Raw genomic sequence first — 19799 nt, forward strand, 5'->3', positions numbered from 1 at the left:
CGTCCGCTCTGCCCGGTCATGAATGCGGCACTGATTCTTTGGAGCGGCGCTGACTGTTTCGGGCAGGAAGCGCGCGCGGGCGATGGAGGGGCTTTGGGTGGGCTAGGCTGGTCAGGAGCGGGCGTGGCAGCTGTCCGCCTGTCCCTACCGGACGCCCGGAAATGAGAGGATGCACCGACTCTTGCGGCTAAAATCGTACACTACACACCATCTCTCTATAGGAGTAGGTCGATCTGTCGCTCTCTCTAACACACACATGCTCTTAAACACACACACACACGCACAGGCACACACAGGTTCATAGAATAGGAAAATCATGCGAGTGCGAAGCCATAGGAAGTGAGATACAAATGGAGTACGTACAAGAAGATAAGAGGTGACGAATATTCCATCAAACATGGACTAAGGAGTAGTACTCCCTCCGTCTAGGTGTTAAGTCATCCTACGGAAATCAGTTATTCCCAAAATGTTTAGGCGTCGTCCATTAACTTCGCATCTCAATCCCCTCCTGGCCTCGTTGCTAGCGAGCGTTGTTACTTAGGGAGCGTTTGGATCCTTAGCAAGAACAACTTATAGCATAGCCGGGCAAGGTTAGGCGTTTGAAACTATTAAAATATGTTAGCTTTTGTGGGCCAGCTAGCTTGGGTACGCTAGAAAAGCCTTGCTAGCTCAGGAGAGCCAGATCGGCTCGCTTTCGATGGCAAACTTCGTGTAGTAGTAACATAGATTAGTACCATATGCATGTTGTACTAGTCCAAGTTACTCACCACTATGACCAGCCTAAGAAATGTAACCAAACGCTCCTTACTCTGCCTTGTTATCTCCCTCGGAAACCCAATGCATGGAGCGCAACTACACGTTGACCAGTCAAGAAATCAAAGTCGGCTTGCATGCGAGTTAATACGTGGCCCTGCTGTCGGGACCCCGATTCTAAGTCACACTGATCTAGCCTATAACACCTCATATCACTTTGCGGCCTCACACACGGTATTCCCACGGGTGTCGCCTTACCATGGCCCGGGACCATTTGCGCCTTTTGGCTCACGTATATGGTAGTATCGCTAGCATCCATATGACAGAGAACTCGGGCTGACATGGCTAGTCGTGAACCCAAAGCGGTGCTAACCTATGGGGACAGGCATACATGAATCACATCGAGCATGTCGGTCAACAGCATATGAATCCGGGCTGTAGCACTGGGCTAACAGGACTCCGGGGAACCCGGGCTGTAGCAGGCTAGGCAGGACTCTGGAAGTCACCGCGTGACATTTCCCCGAAGGGACAGACATAGGAACGAAGTGGAACACATGCCGGCCAGTCAAGTGTTCTGAGCAGTAGTGCTGGGCTAGCAGGACTACTATGGCTCAAGGAAGCACTAAACTAAATTTCCCCATAAGAGAGGCTGCCAAGGATAAACAACTAGATTGTCGGATCCCACACATAGCAGTACACGTCACACGTACGCATAACATGCAAGTATGTGATGTACAACATGGCATCACAACATAACGCAAACTCATATAGATAAAGGCTCAGAAGAGCCACATAGCATTAAATACAAACAGGGGTCACATGACCCATCATTCAGAGCATACAAGCAACAGAAGCATTACATGTCTGAGTACAGACAACTACGAAAGAAAAAGGCCGAGGAGCCTGACTATCCACAAGTCCCTCCCAAGGGACCAAGATCGTAGCTGAGGTACAAGCTACTCGTCGAAGTCCAAGTGGTACTACTAGTGAGACAGATGTCTCATCTGCAAAACATAAATAAAGCAAACGTGAGTACAAAGGTACTCAGCAAGACTTACATCAGATCCTATCATACATGCATTTGTATCAAGAAGGTGAAGTGGGGTTTAGTTGCAGCAAGCCAGCTTTGACTCAGTGGCTATCCTGTTCTACGACAACGAGAAACTTCTTTGAGATGAGGTAGCGCACACGAGTCCACTAAGCACCACATCAATACACTACTATGGATTCATCCTCGTCTCCTAACGAGAAGGCCATCCATAGCACTCACACTTGTCTTGAGCATTTTAGAGTATCCACTTTAAGTTGTCTATGTACCACATAAGCATCCAAGAAGTCCGTAACCGAGGACATAACTATTCGAATAGATCATGATAACCCTGCAGGGGTGTACTTCTTCACACACGCTCTCACCACTTATCACCATGTACACGTCATGTACCTCAGCAACCTTCAAGCGGAAGCCTGGCGAGGGTGTCGGCCACGACCTGACTAACTACACAAGACTCTAGTCCAGGTTTATCGCCTATTCGGGTTCCATCCACAAGGAGATCCGGCCGGGGTGTCGCTCACGGCCCCAAACGATATGTGCAGGGTTCCCAAGCCCACCTCACCGGATGGATCTGTGCTTGGTACACCGTGCAACTTGTGCCTAGTCTGTCCCAAGCCCACCTGGCCGGGTGCCACTTGGTAGACTACTAACACTACCTACAAACACCAGAAAGTATTTGCGACTCCTGAACAGAGATCAAGTTGGCTAATAAGTCGAGAGGGGCACTTAAGCATTCCAATGTGTGGTAGTAGCTAGTCATTGGACAACATACACGAAACTCAGTGCTTAAGGACGGTTCCAGTGAGATAACCCACCATGTACTCCTACATGGCCTCTCACTGCTACCTTTACCAAATCGTGTTCACATGCTTAACTCTCAGCACCAGAACATATCGTACCACTCCAATTCATTCCCAATGAATCAGACCTGACACAACTCTAAGCAATAGCAGGCATGGCATGGCAAGAACACAACATGGCTCAATCAACTCCTACACATGCTAGTGTGTTTCATCTAGTTACTGTGGCAATGACAGGTCATGCAGAGGATAAGGGTTCAGCTACCATAGCAAACAACAGTTTGAATCGCGTTGTCTTAATGCAGTAAACAAGAGCAGAAGTGAGAACATGGGTTTGTATCGGAATGATCAATGGGTTGCTTGCCTGGTAGATCAACAGGGGGGCACTGCTCCACTGATAGGTACTCTCGAACACTTTCCGGAGCAGGAGCTATCGAGAAGGAACGGTGTCGGAAATCATACACAAGCATATGCAACATTATGATGCATGAACATGGCATGAGTATGTGATGTTGTATGAGCTAATGCGACTAGCAACACAATTAAATGAAGTTGGTTTGAATACAAGATTCAAACTCAAACTCCATATATGATTAGTTAAATGCCATTTATTTGTTTTGTCGAAAACAGAGGACAAACATTGTTCAAACATGCATGAAAATGCTATAAACAAATTCCTTGAATTTTTCTGATAATTTTTCATATATAAATTATTTCATTCTGAGTTATAGATTATTTTCTATGATTTTTAGAAGTTTTGAACATTTTCTGGAATTTCCTGATTTATTTTAATACCAGAAAATGATATATTACATCAGCACAGCGCCATGCTTGCGTCAGCAAGTCAACGGCGCTGACCAAGTCAAACCTAACGTGTGGGGTCCACACGTCAGTGACTCAGTTAGTTAACAGGGGGTTTATTTAGTCTAATTAGGATTAGTGGGCGCCGGGCCCACTGGTCAGTGACTAACTAGGTAACTAACCTAGATTAATTAGTGTTAATCTAATACTAACTAAAGATGTCAGGGGGGTGTCCCACGCGCCAGTGACACAAGGGGGAGGGTCAACCCCGGTCAGCGGGTCAAACCCGCCGGCGACCCGACGCCGGCGAGGCCCGAGACGGCGGCGCGGCTCGGAAGACGGCCACAGGGCACGAGCGAGGCTGTTCTTGGGCTCGTTGGAGAGCTCTTGCAGGCACGCGTCTAGTGGTGGTGGAGGCCGGGCCTATGGTGGCCGGAGCCAACGACGGCGAGCAAGTCCGCGGCGGCCGGAGTTCGGTCGAGCTCGGGTTCGAAGCTGCAGTGGGCGTGGCGATGCGGGTGTAGCACCTACGGCCTCTGCGTGGTGTGGGGAGAGGTTTGGACTTGCTGGGGAGACCATTTGGTCACCGGAGCTGCGTTGGCGACGAGCTCAGGCAGCGACGGTCACGGTCATCGGCGAGGCAGCGGCTATGGCATGCAAGCGAGCAAACGGAGAGAGAGAGGAGGAGCAGCAGCTCACAGCGGTCTCGGTGGGCTTAACGGCGAGCTCGGGGATGCACTGAAGACGGCGGGGAGGCGATGGAGATCCACGGCGGCCGGAGATGAAGACGGCGGCCATGGAGGCGCTCCAGGGCCTCCCGAGGCGTGTGGCTCGACGGAGAGCTTTAGGGCGAGGTGGCGGAGCTCGCAGACATGGAGAGAGGGCGAGGGGGAGGCGGTGGCTGCGGCAACGATGGCCGGTGGCGACGGCAGCGCTCGGCCGTGAGCAAGAAAGCGAGGGAGAGTAGAGTAGAGGACTGGGGGGAGTGAGCGGTGTTCAGGGAGGTGCGTGGCATCGTCGGGTGACTCCAGCGGCGAGCGGGGAAGTAGGAGGTGGCCGGCGTGTGCTCGCGCGCGGCGGCCAGTCGGCTAGAGGAGCTGGGCCGCCAGCTGGGCTGCCAGGCAGGTAAGGCCAGGTGAGCTTTTCTCCATTTTTGTTTTCTTTTCTATTTTCTGACCTTTGTTTTATTTAATAAAAATACTAAATCAAGTTATTTTCTTCTAAATTTTTTTTCAGGGGCCTAAAGGATTATTCCAAAGCCCCTCACCAAAATTCAGAATTATTGGACAATATTTTATATATATAAAAATATTTATCCAATGCAAATAATTACTGGATTAATTTCAAATGGCCAAAATAAATATTTATGAGCTACTAAAAATCTTGGTTTGAATTTTACCTCTGCCCAATATTTTCAGAGAGAGACATGAACATTTTCTTGGACCCTTTTGGAGCAATTTTTATCTGGGTCATTTCCAGAAATGATTTCTGAGGGTTTTACAAATCCCCATTTCAAATTTAAATGAAATTTAAACGTGATGCACACATGACTAGCTAGCCTAGGTCATACCAGAACTAGGGATGTGACAACTCGCCCCCACTCGAAAGAATCTCGTCCCGAGATTCAGGAGTCAGCGGGAAGAAAGCGGGGTACTCAAGTCGAAGACGATCTTCACGCTCCCAAGTAGCTTCTCTCTCGGAATGATAATACCACTGAACCTTGAGAAACTTGATGTTATGATGTCGGGTGACACGCTCTGCTTGATCAAGGATGCAAACAGGGTACTCTCGAAATGTGAGGTTATCTTGGAGATCAAACATTTCGTGGTCCACTCCGCGGATGGGATCCGAGAAGCAACACCTGAGTTGAGAGACGTGGAATACATCATGTACTCGAGAAAGATGTGGGGGTAGTTCCAACTGGTAGGCAACCTCTCCTCGTTTAGCGAGAATGCGAAAAGGACCAATGTAACGAGGAGCCAACTTGCCTTTGATACCGAAACGATGGGTACCCTTCAAGGGAGTAACCCGGAGATAAGCCTTGTCGCCAACTTCATAAGCCACTTCCTTATGACGATGGTCATACTGGCTCTTTTGACGAGATTGGGATGTTTTCAAGTTCTCACGAATGGTGCGAACTTGCTCTTCTGCCTCCTAGATCATATCCGGTCCAAAGAATTATCTTTCACCGGTTTCTGACTAGTTCAAAGGTGTTCGACATCTTCGTCCATACAGAACCTCAAAAGGAGCTTTCTTGAGGCTGGATTGGTAGCTATTGTTATAAGCAAACTCGCCGAAGGGAAGACACTTCTCCCAATCCATACCCAATGAGATAACACAAGCTCTAAGCATGTCTTCGAGAATTTGGTTGACCCTTTCCACCTGACCACTTGATTGAGGGTGGAAAGCGGTACTGAAGGAAAGATGGGTGCCCATGGCAGTTTGGAAACTCTCCCAGAAATGAGAGGTGAAAAGACTACCACGGTCTGAATTGATCTCTAGTGGAACACCATGAAGTGATACTATTCGAGAAATATATAAGTCAGCGAGCTGACTAGCAGTGATACTCTCTCGAACGTGTAGGAAGTGAGCCACTTTGGAAAGACGATCAATGACTACGAAGATATCATTATTCTCTCTCTTGGTCCTGGGAAAGCCAGTGATGAAGTCCATACCAACTTTATCCCATTTCCACTCATGAATAGCTAAAGGTTGAAGGGTGCCAGCAGGCCTTTGATGCTCTGCCTTAACGCGACGACAAACATCATAGTTAGCAATGAACTGAGCAATTTCTCTCTTCGTCCTAGTCCACCAAAACCTCTGGCGTAGGTCCTGATACATCTTAGTACTACCGGAATGAATCGTGAGAGGGGATTCATGTGCCTCCTTAAGAATCAGTTGTCGCAGATTTTGACTCTTGGGAATCACCAAGCGATTCTCAAAGAAAACAACACCTCGATCATCCATAGAGAAACAACCACCAACTCCCTTCTTAATGTTTCTCTTGATGCGGATAACACCCCTATCAAACTTCTGATCAGTAATGATCTGATCCTCAAGGGTAGGTTTAGCCACCAAGGTAGAAAGGAATCCGTGAGGAGCAATGTGAAGGTTAAGCTTAGATAATTCCTCATGGAGAAATGGCTGGCCCTGTTGCAACATGAGATTGTTGCAATAAGACTTATGACTTAGCGCATCAGCCATGACATTCCCCTTACCTGGGGTGTAGGTAATCCCTAAGTCGTAATCTGAGATCAACTCCAACCAACGTCTTTGCCTAAGGTTCAAATCTGGTTGGGTGAAGATATACTTGAGACTCTGGTGGTCGGTGTAAATCTCGCAATGTTTACCGAGAAGGAAATGTCGCCATGTCTTAAGTGCATAGACTACGGTTGCAAGCTCTAGATCATGCGTAGGATAATTCTCCTCATGTGGATGCAACTGTCGAGATGCATAGGCAATCACATGGTGATCTTGCATAAGAATGCAACCTAGTCCCTGTCGTGAGGCATCACAATAGATAACAAAGTCCTTAGTGAAGTTCGGTGGCACAAGTATGGGAGCAGAAGTCAGGCGTCTTTTTAGTTCCTGAAAACTGTGCTCACACTGTGGGGACCACTAAAACTTTTTATCTTTCTTGAGAAGTTCCGTGAGAGGTTTGGCCACTTTGGAGAAGTTCTCAACGAAGCGGCGACAATAACTGGCTAGGCCAAGGAAACTCCTAACTTTCTTAACCGTTTCAGGTGGAGTCCAATCAAGAACGGCATGAACTCTTTCAGGATTGATAGCAATGCCCTTACCAGAGATTACGTGGCCGAGATAGGTCACTTCTAGCAACCAAAATTTGCACTTGGAGAACTTGGCATAAAGGCGGTGCTCTCTGAGTTTTTCTAACACAAGTCTAAGATGTTCGACATGCTCTTCCTCGTTCTTCGAGTAAATAAGGATATCATCAAGGTAAACCACGATGAACTTATCTAAGTACTCCATGAAGATCGAGTTCATCAAGCGAGAGAAAGTAGCTGGAGCGTTGGTTAGACCAAAGGACATGACGGTGTACTCGTACTGACCATAACGAGTGACAAAAGACGTCTTAGGAATATCCCCATTTCTTATCTTGATTTGGTGGTAGCCTAACCTCAAATCCATCTTGGAGAAGACTGAGGATCCAGCGAGCTGATCATACAGATCGTTGATCCTGGGGAGCGGATACTTGTTCTTTATCGTGACCAAATTAACAGGACGATAATCTACAACCATTCGGTCTGTACCATCCTTTTTCTTGACGAAGAGGACGGGGCAAGCCCAGGGAGAAGAACTAGGATGGATGAAACCCTTTTGCAAGGATTCATCGAGTTGTTTCTTAAGCTCGGCTAGCTCTAAGGGTGCCATCTTGTAAGGTCTCCTAGAAATTGGGGCGGTTCCGGGGATAAGATCTATAACAAACTCTACATCTCTGTCAGGTGGAATACCTGGCAGTTCCTCTGGAAAGACATCCGGAAAGTCGCGGACTACCGGGATATCTTCAAGGTCAGGAAGAGGGCTGGCATTTAGAGAATATAGTTGACGCCTTGCAATTTTGGTGGAGAAAGTGACTATCTTGCCAGAGGGGTGTGTGAGCTGAACAGACCTGGTGTAACAGTCAATCTTGACATAATGAGCTTTCATCCAGTCCATACCCAAGATGATGTTAATATCTGAAGACTTGAGGGATATCAAGGAAGCTAGAAATACAAGTCTGTCAACATGTATTTCATTGCCATAACTTATCCTAGAAGTTTGTCACTTGGATCCAGGAGTTTGAATGAGTAGTGGGGAGGGCATATCACAAAATGACATGTCGTGCAAACGGGCATACCTTTCGGAAATGAAGGAGTGAGATGCCCCGGTATCGAATAGAACCGAAGCTGGGTGACAGTTGACAAGGAGTGTACCAAGAACGACATCTGGATCATCATGAGCGTCTTTAGCTAAGACGTGATGCACACGTCCAAGTTTAGTGGGAGCTAACTTGGCACTGATCATCTGGTGTGAAGGCTTACTACCACGGCCAACAGACTTCTCGGGCTGGGGTGGAGCAACACGAGTCTGAGTGCAAATACGGGCAATGTGGCCAGGCTCTCCGCACTTGTAACAAATCTTGGAGGTAGGACAAGGACCCGCATTGACAAGTGGTCTGCCAATAGGCATGGGTGTAGCATATGGTTGAACTGGGTGAGGTGCCACACAAGAAGGCCTTGGTGTATAACCGGGTGGAAGAGCGGAGTTCGGAACCCAAATCCGGCGCTTCTGAGAACTAGAACCGGAGGAAGAACCCAAATCACGGGTGTGCTTACGAGATTCCTCGTAGGTGAGTTGAGCTTTCTCTGCATTAATGGCCTTGTTCACAAGAGTGTGGAATGTATTGCAATGATGCAAGTGGAGATCACGACGCAACTTGGGGTTGAGACCCTTCCGGAACCTAGCTTGCTTCTTGGCATCTGTGGACACTTCTTCTATAGCATAGCGGGCAAGGTTCTCAAATTCTCTACTATAAGCATCAACACCCATCTTACTCTGGGTGAAACTACAAAACTCTTCTCTCTTCCGGTCAATGAGAGCCTGAGGGATGTGATGCTCGCGAAAAGCCTCAATGAAATCTCTCCAGGTGGGTATCTGGCCAACTGGAAGCATAGCCTCATAGTTCTGCCACCAAATACTAGCAGGACCTTCCAGGTGATAAGCAGCATAGGTGACCTTGTCACCTTCATCTATGTTCACAGAACGCAGCTTGTGTGTGATACTACGGAGCCAGTCATCCGCATCAAATGGTTCAATGGAATGATGGAAGGTAGGTGGTTTCAGGCCAATGGAGTCATGAATGGACACAAACTCTTTGTGCTGCTGGGAGGTGTTCTCCTCAATACGTGCTACCAAGCGGTTAGACTCATGCTTGTTCCTCTCCATCTCTAGCATGAACTCTGCCAACGAGGACTGATCGGGAGGATCCTCATCCCTACCATCTTCGTGGTTCCGGCTACGAGCAATAGAACTTTGGTTAATCAGGAACATCCTGAAGAACGAAACCAAGGAAGACAAGGATGGATTCAGCATCAACTATAGGTTGCAGAGGGTAGCACAAGAATTTAGTATCTCTCAAACTCTTAGAACAATGCCGGCAGCATAACGGCAGTAGAATGCTCAAAATGAAACATTCTGCAAAGACGGGTAGCACCAACCTCAACATCATCACTCAAGGTTCAAAAATATTACTAAACAGGCTACACCAGAAATAATCGAACTGGGATATGACTCAGATCAACCAATCCTAAGAAACTACGGAGTAGTAACACATGATCCTGATAGACAGAAGAGGAAGCCTAGCTCCTTAACCCCGTAGGAAAGATAGGATGACTCAGATCAGAAGGCATGAGGTATAGGGAGTAAAAAGAGCCTTACGTTCCCTTCCACAATCAATTCCCTTACATAACTAAAGAATTTCTAGACTCAACTTCGACCAGGTTGGCTTGAAAATCCTACAGGCAGTCAGGCTCTGATATCAAAGCTGTCGGGACCCCGATTCTAAGTCACACTGATCTAGCCTGTAACACCTTATATCACTTTGCGGCCTCACGCACGGCATTCCCAGGGTGTCGCCTTACCATGGCCCGGGACCGTTTGCGCCTTTTGGCTCACGTATATGATAGTATCGCTAGCATCCATATGGCAGAGAACCCGGGCCGACATGGCTAGTCGTGAACCCAAAGCGGTGCTAACCTATGGGGACAGGCATACATGAATCACATCGAGCATGTCGGTCAACAGCATATGAATCCGGGCTGTAGCACTAGGCTAACAGGACTCCGGGGAACCCGGGCTGTAGCAGGCTAGGCAGGACTCCGGAAGTCACCGCGTGACATTTCCCCGAAGGGACAGACATAGGAACGAAGTGGAACACATGCCGGCCAGTCAAGTGTTCTGAGCAGTAGTGCTGGGCTAGCAGGACTACTATGGCTCAAGGAAGCACTAAACTACATTTCCCCATAAGAGAGGCTGCCAAGGATAAACAACTAGATTGTCGGATCCAACACATAGCAGTACACGTCACACGTACGCATAACATGCAAGTATGTGCTGTACAACATAGCATCACAACATAACGCAAACTCATATAGATAAAGGCTCAGAAGAGCCACATAGCATTAAATACAAACAAGGGTCACATGACCCATCATTCAGAGCATACAAGCAACAGAAGCATTACATGTCTGAGTACAAACAACTACGAAAGAAAAAGGCCGAGGAGCCTGACTATCCACAAGTCCCTCCCAAGGGACCAAGATCGTAGCTGAGGTACAAGCTACTCGTCGAAGTCCAAGTGGTACTACTAGTGAGACAGATGTCTCATCTGCAAAACATAAATAAAGAAAACATGAGTACAAAGGTACTCAGCAAGACTTACATCAGATCCTATCATACATGCATTTGTATCAAGAAGGTAAAGTGGGGTTTAGTTGCAGCAAGCCAGCTTTGACTCAGTGGCTATCCTGTTCTACGACAACGAGAAACTTCTTTGAGATGAGGCAGCGCACACGAGTCCACTAAGCACCACATCAATACACTACTATGGATTCATCCTCGTCTCCTGACGAGAAGGCCATCCATAGCACTCACACTTGTCTTGAGCATTTTAGAGTATCCACTTTATGTTGTCTATGTACCACGTAAGCATCCAAGAAGTCCGTAACCGAGGACATGGCTATTCGAATAGATCATGATAACCCTGCAGGGGTGTACTTCTTCACACACGCTCTCACCACTTATCACCATGTACACGTCATGTACCTCGGCAACCTTCAAGCGGAAGCCTGGCGAGGGTGTTGGCCATGACCTGACTAACCACACAAGACTCTAGTCCAGGTTTATCGCCTATTCGGGTTCCATCCGCAAGGAGATCCGGCCGAGGTGTCGCTCACGGCCCCAAACGATATGTGCAGGGTTCCCAAGCCCACCTCGCCGAATGGATCTGCGCTTGGTACACCATGCCACTTGTGCCTAGTCTGTCCCAAGCCCACCTGGCCGGGTGCCACTTGGTAGACTACTAACACTACCTACAAACACCAGAAACTATTTGCGACTCCTGAATAGAGATCAAGTTGGCTAATAAGTTGAGAGGGGCACTTAAGCATTCCAATGTGTGGTAGTAGCTAGTCATTGGACAACATACACGAAACTCAGTGCTTAAGGACGGTTCCAGTGAGACAACCCACCATGTACTCCTACATGGCCTCTCACCGCTACCTTTACCAAATCGTGTTCACACGCTTAACTCTCAGCACCAGAACATATCGTACCACTCCAATTCATTCCCGATGAATCAGACCTGACACAACTCTAAGCAATAGCAGGCATGGCATGGCAAGAACACAACATGGCTCAATCAACTCCTACACATGCTATGGGTTTCATCTTGTTACTGTGGCAATGACAGGTCATGCAGAGGATAAGGGTTCAGCTACCGTAGCACACAGCAGTTTGAATCGCGTTGTCTTAATGCAGTAAACAAGAGCAGAATCGAGAACACGGGTTTGTATCGGAACGATCAATGTGTTGCTTGCCTGGTAGATCAACAGGGGGGCACTGCTCCACTGATAGGTACTCTCTAACACTTTCCGGAGCAGGACCTATTGAGAAGGAACGGTGTCAGAAATCAAACAAAAGCATATGCAACATTATGATGCATGAACATGGCATGAGTATGTGATGTTGTATGAGCTAATGCAACTAGCAACACAATTAAATGAAGTTGGTTTGAATACAAGATTCAAATTCAAACTCCATATATGATTAGTTAAATGCCATTTATTTGTTTTGTCCAAAACAGAGGACAAACATTGTTCAAACATGCATGAAAGTGCCATAAACAGATTCCTTGAATTTTTCTGATAATTTTTCATATATAAATTATTTCATTCTGAGTTATAGATTATTTTCTATGATTTTTAGAAGTTTTGAACATTTTCCGGAATTTCCTGATTTATTTTAATACCAGAAAATGATATATTGCGTCAGCACAGTGTCATGCTTGCGTCAGCAAGTCAACAGCGCTGACCAAGTCAAACCTGACGTGTGGGGTCCACACGTCAGTGACTCAGTTAGTTAACATGGGGTTTATTTAGTCTAATTAGGATTAGTGGGCGCCGGGCCCATTGGTCAGTGACTAACTAGGTAACTAACCTAGATTAATTAGTGTTAATCTAATACTAACTAAAGATGTCAGGGGGTGGCCCACGCGTCAGTGACACAAGGGGGAGGGTCAACCCTGGTCAGCGGGTCAAACCCGCCAGTGACTCGACGCCGGCGAGGCCCAAGACGGCAACACGGCTCGGAAAACAGCCACAGGGCACGAGCGAGGCTGTTCTTGGGTTCGTTGGAGAGCTCTTGCATGCGCATGTCTAGTGGGGGTGGAGGCCGGGCCTATGGTGGCCGGAGCCAACGACGGCGAGCAAGTCCGCGGCGGCCGGAGTTCGGTCGAGCTCGGGTTCGAAGGTGCAGTGGGCGTGGCGATGCGGGCGTAGCACCTACGGCCTCTGCGTGGTGCGGGGAGAAGTTTGGACTTGCGGGGGTGACCATTTGGTCACCGGAGCTGCATCGGCGACGAGCTCAGGCGGCAACGGTCACGGTCATCGGCAAGGCAGCGGCTACGGCATGCAAGCAAGCAAACGGAGAGGGAGAGGAGGAGCAGCAGCTCACAGCGGTCTCGGTGGGCTTGACGGCGAGCTCGGGGATGCACTGAAGACGGCGGGGCAGTGATGGAGATCCACGGTGGCCGAAGATGAAGATGGCGGCGATGGAGGCGCTCCAGGGCCTCCCGAGGCGCGTGGCTCAACGGAGAGCTTCAGGGCGAGGTGGCGGAGGTCGCAGACATGGAGAGAGGGCGAGGGGAGGCGGTGGCTACGGCAACGGTGGCCGGTGGCGACGGCAGCGCTCGGCCATGAGCGAGAAAGCGAGGAAGAGGAGAGGAGAGGACTGGGGGGAGTGACCGGTGTTCAGGGGGGGTGCGTGGCGTCGTCGGGTGACTCCAGCGGCGAGCGGGGAAGCAGGAGGTGGCCGGCGTGTGCTCGCGCGCGGCGGCCACGCGCGCGCGTCCTCCTGGCGTGAGGTGGAGGACGACTGGCATCGCCAGTCGGCTGGGCCGGCTAGAGGAGCTGGGCCGCCAGCTGGGCTGCCAGGCAGGTAAGGCCAGGCGAGCTTTTCTCCATTTTTGTTTTCTTTTCTATTTTCTGACCTTTGTTTTGATTTAATAAAAATACTAAATCAAGTTATTTTCTTCTGAAATTTTTTGCAGGGGCCTAAAGGATTATTCCAAAGCCCCTCATGAAAATTCAGATTATTGGACAATATTTTATATATAAAAAATATTTATCCAACACAAATAATTACTGGATTAATTCCAAATGGCCAAAATAAATATTTATGAGCTCCTAAAAATATTGGTTTGAATTTTACGTCTGCCCAATATTTTCAGAGAGAGACATGAACATTTTCTTGGACCCTTTTGGAGCAATTTTTATCTGGGTCATTTCCAGAAATGATTTCTGAGGGTTTTACAAATCCCCATTTCAAATTTAAATGAAATTTAAACGTGATGCACACATGACTAGCTAGCCTAGGTCATACCAGAACTAGGGATGTGACACCTGCATGGTAGCTCTTAGTTGTTTGGATTAATTCACTACTAGCAAAAGGGCTATAGATGATGGATACTAATGGCGCACCTGACATGTGGTGCGCCACTGCAATATAGCAGTGGCGCACCATGTGCAGGTGCGCCATTAGTGTGTAAGACACTAATGGCGCACCGGATACATGGTGCGCCACTAGTAACAATTTTTATTTTCATTTTTCCAAACATACTAATGGCGCATCATGTAGACAGTGCGCCATTACTAGTTAAAACTAGTAATGGCGCACTGTCCACATGTGCGCCATTACTAAGTTTTTCCCCCTAGCTAATGGCGCACCGCCAGGGGGTGCGCCATTAATAATCTTCCCCCTAGCTAATTCGCCCGATCCCCTTCGTCCCTCCCTCCACTTCCCTCCCTCGCTCCACACCCGCTCAGACGACCCCTGCACTCCGCCTCGCCGTCTCGGGCCTCGCCGCCGACCCACTGCGCCGCCGCCCCACCCACTGCGCCGCCACACGGTCTCCTCCGCACGTAAGCCCCCCTCCTCCTCCGCCCGTCCATCGCCTTCAGCCTCGTGCCCCACCCACCGCCGCCCCACCCGCTGCGCCGCCGCCTGGTCTCCTACGCCTCCGCGATCTCCGCGGTGAGTCCCTCAACCGTTCCCCCTTCGATCCGCCTCCATAGGCCACCGTAAGCCATCGACATCGACCTCGCGCTCACCCCATAGCCGGCCCATGTGCCCCCGGGCTGCTCCTGCCCTTGGGCACGCATCCGCCTGCGCCCCTGGCCATCCCTCACCCGTGCTCGTCCGCCTATTGCCGCTCGCGCGCGCCCATGCTGACTGTTGTCGCGCCGCCCCCGCTGCTGTTGTTGCTCTGCTGACTGCACTACTGCTACTGTTGATGTTCGATGCTTGTCCACTGCTTGCTGCTGCCTTGGCGTTGCTCTTTCCCGTTGCTGATCATGCTGCTGCTGCTGGGAAGAAGAGTAGGAGCCATTGTTGCTGTTGTTGTGCCTTTGGTCAACGCCGAGCATGTGGTCCATGGAGTAGCAGGGTGGTGAGCTTCGTGTTTGCAGGTGGTGCTAGAAGGAGTAATCGTGGCCATTGGCCTATCAATCCTGCAGGCGTGCGTGCGGCGGCGGCTAAGTCAGAGAGTCAGGCCAGATGGTTGGATTGCCTTCTACATAGGCAGTAGCATGCATAGGCAGTTGACATGTTCTGAGCCGTTGCTTCAATACAGTGCTCCTCATAGGATTAAGCAAAGCCAATTAAGCAAAAAGACAGCACCATCATAGATCACACATTCCTCAAGGAAGAACCACTTTCATCTATCCATGAAGAACCACTTTCCTGCTTGTCTGCAAAGTGGTTGTTGGAGTCCAGAACACTTAAATAGTTAGTCAAATGAATTGCTTGCTTGCTACTTTTTTTAGCTACTGTTTTTATTAAAAAATTATTGGAGTTTATATCATATATATTGCTGGCACGTATTTCATATGTTCTGTAGCATTAAGGCTACATAGCATGCCATTTTTGTGCCTTGTATTAATTGCTTTCCCAACATGTTCGCATGTTTAAGTGAAAAAAGAGGAAGAAAGGAGAATCATGGTAGGGTTTCATGGCTAGAAGATATATTGCTAGGTTTTGTCTCCGACCATCGTGTCGTGATGATATTGGGGGGTTTTGTCTCCGACCATCGTGTCATGATGATATTGTGGGGTGTTGTGGGGTGGCAGCGGGGCGGGGTGGGATAATTATTTTGCAGGTACCCCAAGAGGCCCTTGAGTTTGCCGGAATGTCGATTAACTTCCGTTTCGGCAAATTCAGGTACTCCATATGTCCTATTTTTAGCAAAGGTCATGCTGAAATTTTCCATGGATTTTGGCATGATTTTGCTAACAATAGGACATATGGGGTACTTGCGACTAATGCATGGGCCTGGGTATCTTAGTACTTAATTAAGTAGGATTAACTGCCTACGTAATATAAATTTATATTAAAATTGTATTTAATCTGACTAGAAATTTCAGGATAAAAATATTTCGGATCCCATCAAAATGTGGGAAATTTTATTGAATTCTGTTTTGAACGGTTGGTTGAAATGGGCTGAACTTTTAACAAACTGTAAATGGGCTATAGTAAATTCCATTAGAATTCAAAAATTGGCTGCACATTCTTACAAATCTCAAATGGGCTATAAGTTCTCTGTCACACACATGTGGCCTTACTAAGTTGACGCGTCCCCTCAAAAAAAAGAGTTGATGCGTATGCAAGGCTTTGTCAACTTATAGTCAACACAAGGTTCTAGCAGTAGTGGCCGTTGGATGTCCATCCAACGGATGCCGTGCTTCTTCTTCAATCTCGGATATTCTAGCTTCACCCTCCCAAAAAATGATTCCTCCCCCTGACATCTGGGGTGCACCATTTCTGTCACACCCTAGCTGGTTCATGCATTAGAGTGTTGCATCATGTCTACTTTTACAGAAACTTGAAATGGGGATGACAGAACCGCCAGCACCCCCTGGAAATAACTAGGGTTTACTAAAATCATTTTCAATGAACACAAAATGCCCTTCACAAAATGTTCATCATTTCTGGATTGGGTTAAAACCCCTGGAAAAAATGGTGCACTCTTTTCTAGGACATTCTAGATTCTTTGAATTAAATCATAAGTATTTGAATTTGAGCATTTAAATGCTATAAAATATTTTAAATGCCCAAATAATTCTAGATTTAAGTGAGGGCTGTTAGGAATAATCCCAACAGAGCCCACAATAATTTTGAGGATTTTAGTAAGTGCCTAAGTATTTTTAATAAAGCCTTAAAGTTACAGAAAAATAGAAAAAGAAAACAAAACAGGAAAGAGAGAAAGAGAAAGGATTACCTGGCGCCACCCAGCAGGCCCACCTGCCGGCCCATCCCAGCCATCGCTCTAGCGAGCTGCTTGGCTTGGCCAGGCAGGCAAGCAGCTGCTCGACGGCGAGCACAGCATGCATGCCACGCAACTGCCCGCCGCCTCGCCGCTCCCATCGTCGAGCTGTCGACGTGGGACGAACCCCCTCTCTCTCCCCGACCTCACAGACACTCGCTCTCCCCTCTGGCTCATCTCTCTCGCCCTCCCTGACATCGCCCGAGATGTCACCATCGCCCCTGCTCGCCGCAGCCACGTCCAATGGCGTCCCCGCGCCCTCTCACCGTGTCCGGACAGTTCGCTGTTGTCGACTACATCGACTAGCCAAGCCACACGATGCCGGAGCCCCTGCATCGTCCCCGCCTCCATCGTCTTCAACCTCGGGCCGCCGAGATCGCCGTCGCCGTTCCGACCACACCGAGCCTTCCCCGAGCATGCTGACCGTCTCTGCGACTTCCCAGTGAGCTACTGCTCCTCCCCTTCTCTCTACTTTGTCGCTAGAGTTCTGTAGCCGCCGTGCCTTTTCTGTCCGAACGCACCGCCACCTGAGCTCGTCGCCGACGTAGCTCCGGCCGCTTAGCGGTCCTGCTGGCACGTCCAGCGTGCTCACCGCATCGCGTAGATGCTGTAGGTGCTAGCGCCACACCGCCCAGGCCACTACAGCCACCTGCACGAGCTGACCCAAGCTTCGGCCTCTGCCAAGCTCATCGCCGGCAATGCTCTGGCCACTCCCCGGCCAAGCCATCACCACGGCTGGATGCAGGCGAGCACCAGCTGCCCGTAGCTGCTCTCCACGCAGCAAATGGTGCCCTGTGGGCAAATCCCGCAGCACGCCTCCGCGTCTGGCCTCGCCAGTGGCTAAACGCCGGCGGGCTTTGACCCGCTAACCGGTGAGTTGTCCACGTCTGACCCGTGTGGGCCCAAGTTGACTTCCCCCCTGAGCCTATGACAGGTGGGGCCGACCTGTTAATTAGTTTAGGATTAGTGCTAACTAATTTTAGTTAGTTTAGGTCACTGACATGTGGGCCCAGGACCCACTGATTGTATAAACTTAATTCTATTAGTTAGCTGAGACACTGACAGACAGGGCCCACCAGTCAGGTTTGACTGGCCCTGGCGCCTTTGACTCGCTGACGTCACAATGATGTAGTGTTGACGCAATTATTCATTTTTTGGACTTATTTTTATATAGGAAATTCCATAAAATAGCCTAAACTTCTAAAAATCATAGAAAATCAACCATAGCTATAAATCAAACAAATTATATATGAAAAATGATCAGAAAAATTCTATCTATCGATCTGTAATGGTTTCATGCATGAAAAACCACTTTAACCTTGCTATTTAGGTGAAACAAGCTAACACACTTATTATGCATAGGAACATAAACTTCCATTTGAATCTTTGGTTCAAATGGACCCATTTCAACTTGTTTCACATTGCATTAGGGCATGACGCATCATTTTGCCATGTCATAGCATGCATCATATTGTTGCATATTGTCATGTGTTGATTATGTTCTCTGTGTCCTTCGTGGTAGGTCCTGCCTCCGAGGATATCTCCATGTATCCAACTGAAGGGCAGTACCCTACTACCACTCCATCAGGCAAGCAGCCCCATTGATCATATCGATACAATCCCATCTTCTCGCCTCTGCTCTCATTTACTGGATTAAGACAACAACGTTTCAAACTACTATGTGCTGCAGTAGTTGAACCCTTATCCTCTGCATGACCTGTCATTGCCACAGTGACTAGATGAAACCCACTAGCACGTGTAGGAGTTGATTGAGCCATGTTTGTGTTTCCTACCTTGCTATGCCTGCTATGCTTAGAGTTGTGTCAGGTCTGGTTCATCTGGCTGATCGGCTAGAGTGAAATGTTTCTGACGGTAATGTGAGTGGTGTGTTGAACATGATTTGGTAAAGGTATCGATGAGAGACCATGTAGGAGTACATGGTGGGTTGTTTCATTAAGGTCGTCCATAAGAACTGAGATCTGTATGCATGATTTAAGATTCAGCTACTACCACACATTAGGCCCTGAAATATAACCCTGCTCGACTTACTGACCCCTCTCGTCCTCTGTCCAGGAGTTGCAACTAGTTTCTGGTGTTTGTAGGTTATGTGTTGGTGGCCGTGCGTAGCACTGACCCTAGGGGTGGGCTATGATGTGGTAGATACACCATGGCACGGTGTACCGAGTCGCCCGTTTGGTGTCTCGGGAACCCTGCACACATCGTTTGGGGCCGTTGAGGACACCCCGGCTGGATCTCCTTGCGGATGGAACCTGAATAGGCGATAAACCTGGACTAGAGACTTGTGCGGATAGTCAGGTCTTGGACTACACCCACGTCGGTTTTCGCTTGAAGTCTACCGAGCACATGTTGTGTGCAGACGCTAAGTGGTGGAAACATGTGTCACGAAGTACACCCCTGCAGGGTATAAAACTATTCTAATAGCCGCGTCCGCGGTAAAGGACTACGTGGTTGCCTATACAGTTCATAGACAAGTTAATGGATACTACTAAAAGACTCAAGATAAGTGTGAGTACCGAGGATGGCTCTCTCGTAGGATGACGAGGGAGGATCCCTGGTGGAGTATTGTGTTGGTGATTAGTGGACTCGTGTGTGAAAACTATTTTACTAGTGGTGTCCCGTAGGATAGCTTAGCCAAGAGTCAAAGCTGGCTTGCTGCAATAACTCCACCACCTTCTTGAGAATGAGCATGTATAGTAGGTTCTGATGTAAGACTTGCTGAGTACATTTGTACTCATGTTTGCTTAAGTACTGTTTTTAGACAACAACACCACCCCCT

Source organism: Triticum dicoccoides, chromosome 5A (genome assembly GCF_002162155.2).
Source record: "Triticum dicoccoides isolate Atlit2015 ecotype Zavitan chromosome 5A, WEW_v2.0, whole genome shotgun sequence".
Lineage (NCBI taxonomy): Eukaryota > Viridiplantae > Streptophyta > Magnoliopsida > Poales > Poaceae > Triticum > Triticum dicoccoides.